This window comes from Oryzias latipes, chromosome 8, assembly GCF_002234675.1.
Source record: "Oryzias latipes chromosome 8, ASM223467v1".
NCBI classification, from domain to species: Eukaryota; Metazoa; Chordata; class Actinopteri; order Beloniformes; family Adrianichthyidae; genus Oryzias; species Oryzias latipes.
Window position 1 is genome coordinate 21,508,455 of NC_019866.2, and position 3,733 is coordinate 21,512,187.

Consider the following 3,733-nt stretch of genomic DNA (forward strand, 5'->3'; position numbering starts at 1 on the left):
TCACGTGTCTTCCCTCCAAAACACTGGTCGCGGCATGAAAGGAGGCTGTCAGTGACGTTGTTTACCTGCGTCATTACGTACGTGAACCGCATAATAGGCTGGAGCAGTTAGTCACCAGTCACATTCACTGACTCACATTGAAAAATAGCTCCAAATAAATTTTTATGTATTTATTTTATTTTGAATTCAAGTTTTTTTTCTTACCTGTGCGCCGCCTAGATTTTCTGTGCTCGGAGAGTGTCAGCAGTGCGCTATTGCGCACGCGCGCAGCTTAGAGGGAGCAGTGGATGACCATTAAGGCACGTGCCGGTACCAGCGGATCATCATAAGACATGCCGTGAGGGCGGCCCCCGCCAGGCAGGTCATCACCAGCCCTCTGACAACTGTTGTAGCCGGACGGATGGGATTCTAGAGACAAAAAAAAGCAATCAGGCATCAATTTTAATAGCAGAAGAGGACTGACTACTGCTAGACACTTACGTTCGGCGGCTCCTCACGATAGGTCGTGTAAGTAAGTCTAAACAAAGTGGACAATGAAGTTATCAGTTAATACAAAATAGTCATTCCAAAATGATTCACCAGAACAGGGCAGAGGCTTGTGACACATCTGATGTTGTTCACGCCCTAATGAATCAGTGAAAATGAAGACACAACAAGGACAAACAATGTTTGGAGATATGTTTGTATAGATTATAGAAAACAATAAGTAAAGATATGGAAGCGATTGTAAGGTAAAGTCAAAACCAGAAATGCTTTTTCCTTTTCAAAATGAAGCTGCATTTTTGACTCAAAATTAAAATGATAAAGTAATCCGCCAAAATGCTTTTTCATTTCCTTCCTTAACACTGCTTATTCTGTCACTTAATTAAAATGATAATGAAAATAGTATTTGACATTTCATTTTCAAAATGTTCCATGCTAAATCTTCTTACTCTATTGGCTTTTCCCATCAGGGGTCGCCACAGTGAACATGGTAAACTTGGCAATGTTTTACGCCGGATGCCCTTCCTGACGCAACCTTCTCAAAGCAACCGGGCTTGGGACCGGCACAGAAGTAGAGAAGGGAACAGGGAGCAGCCCGGATTCGAACCCTGGTTTCACGGACGGAAGGCGCCGCAAACCAACACAAGCAAAAGCGGCTCCCGCAAAATGTTCTCTGCTAAATGTGTAGCATAATTCATTTAGAAATGTCTAATTTGACAATTAAAATGGATTATTAGAAATGCTTTTTAATTTTCAGGCAGTCTACTTACTGAACAGAGAGCTGGGACGCCACTTGTGGCTCCTCCAGGCGCCTGGAGTTTGATGTTTCTGGGGGGCAGCTGCCTGTGTTTGATTCTGAAAGACAAAAATCTAGATGTCATTTTTTCATACTCTGGCAAGGATGGTGGATGCAAAAGTATTATAACAATCCAGCCTAACCAACACTTGAGCGGGGAAGCAACAGCTGAGCTGCTCATGAAGAGGCTTCTTTGGAGAGCTAATTGTGCCCCATACACTGCACAATCCCGGTCAGTCTCAGGCCGGATTGATCAGAAAGAGAGACAATATCTCCTTTAGAGCAAAAAGCTTATTTAGTTTATTTATTAAGTTTCTCAAACAGCCAAAACAGGATGGATGTTAGTTCAACTTCCAGCCTTCTAAACTCAAGGTTTCACCCCAAAACTCATCACTTCCCATGAGCCTTAGGCGCTGGAGGCGGGGATAACCCCCTGGTCGCCACACTGCCCCCACCTAAGAGGGTTAAGTGTCCCTACAACCCTCACATAACTGCAGAACAGCCCCATCAGCGTGTTACCTTTCAGCCTCAGGCTTCAAACCGCTGTTATTTCCGGTCCGGTCCCGGTCAGGACGCAAACGGTAACTAATGAAGCGGGACACCGTTGCTCTGGAACAGGCTAGAAGCCGTTTATTTCTTTGCTTGGATCAAACTGTTAGTAAAGCACAATGTCTGCAAACACTTCCTCGTTCAAAACTCAGAGAGAGCACATAAGCTGGCAGAGCAGCCCCCCTTTTTCCTCTCCTGCGCATCCCCTCTCCTGCCTCATCCTGGAGCAACCAAGCACCCAAGGCAACGCCTCCTTCCATCACTGTGTTGCCTCCATGACAACCGCATTGATTCACAAAATAGAAACACAACAAAAAGGGGAGGGTTTCGCCATGCTAAACGTTTGCCGTTTGGACCAACACGCATCTTCTAAATGTGCTTTTATTACTGTTATGATTATTATTAAGGGCCTGCTCGCTCATAATTTTTTTAATCCGTGCGGTCAGTGCTCAGGTCCGCGGAAGGCGGAAATGCTGCTACGTTACGTAGTCCTCAGAACGTTTATGTTTGATAGTTTCAGCATTGTAAAGTATAAATGCAAAAATAGGATACGGGTCACTTTTAAAAGATAATGTAAGCGGGTCATTAAAAAAATCGGATATAGTCAGAAAATCGAATTTGGGCATCAAGACCTGCAGTGTAAATGCAGCCCTAGTCTCGCGGCTTTTCCTCCCGGCTCCTGCCACGCCCACTGTTCACCGTAATCAACAGAGCAATTTAGCATCAATAGAACATCAACAAAGCAACAGAACACGGGGATACTACAATATGTTACTTACCATGGGAACTAGCATAACCTGCTTTCTGGAATACCCCCCAGGCCAGATTCACGCACTTTTTTCTTATTATTTTTTTAAGGTACCCATTCAATCGTCCAATCAGAAACAGACCATCTTCCACAACAAGAAGTGTCTTACCCATGTCACCTGTGTCTCACCCAGCTACGACAGATTTGATCCGTTTAGAATTGTTAATGTAATTGCTAAGGACTTTTTTGATCGATGCAGTTGGACACAGTGACATGACGGACTATTAAATACTTTTCCATCCGTTTTCCTGACTGTTGTGGGGCAGCTGAAGATACGTGTCATCATGAGGTTGTCTTTCCTCCAGTTTATTTAATGTCCTTTCTAGATTCATTGTTAACTTTAATTTATTATAGGCTTTGCTTTCAACTGACCAGAACACTCATCCTTTACTGTAGTGGTCACTGCTTTGTACTTTTGAAGCAGCATCGCTGATGTGGTTTGTTCAGTGGATGCAGATTTTCCTGTAATGCGTCCTCTGGCTCACCATGACAACATGACCTGATATGAATACAGATGCCTTATAGAGACAACCATAAAACATCACTGCTCACCCAATACTCAGCAAACAAACAGCCAGCTTCATACGACCTTTGCTCAGGTTGACTTTTATTGGAGACCGGCCTAATTTGGGAGGAACAGTTTGCTCACCAGAGTTTCCAAAGTGAAAAAGTACATTTATTTTAATTAGGTTGTAACAAAACACGAGTGGGAAGAGACATGGGCAAGTTACAATACTATGGTCTGTTTAGATAAGAGCTATATTCTCTTTATTTCTACAGTTTCAAAAAAAATCTTATTTTGTTTGTCACTAAAACAAAATATGGAATTTGGAACATCAAGTTAAAGTAATAAGGAAAACTGCTGTTTGTTGAAAAAAGAAAAATTATAGACCAACTGTTAACTATGTAATTATTAGTACTAGATTTTAGATTAAAAAAAATTGAGAAATCACTTTGTAAATGTATTCTTTACTGGGAGAGTTCATTACCATTTAGTGTAAACTGGTAAATAAAGGATCTGAAGGATGGGATTGTGCAACAACTGTCACTGAGCAGCAGTTAATAACAAACCATCTTCCACAACAGGAAGTGTGTGT

At 42.3% G+C, this 3,733-nt stretch overlaps 1 long non-coding RNA gene across 1 annotated transcript; it reads right to left on the reverse strand.

Moving 5' to 3' along the window:
• Positions 1-11: 11 nt before the first annotated feature.
• Positions 12-1,446, reverse strand: LOC111947830. The gene is made up of 3 exons (XR_002873773.1): positions 1,254-1,446; positions 481-517; positions 12-408 (listed from the first exon to the last, which is right to left on the reverse strand). It is a non-coding gene; the product is annotated as an uncharacterized LOC111947830 (long non-coding RNA).
• Between the last annotated feature and the right edge of the window lie 2,287 nt (positions 1,447-3,733).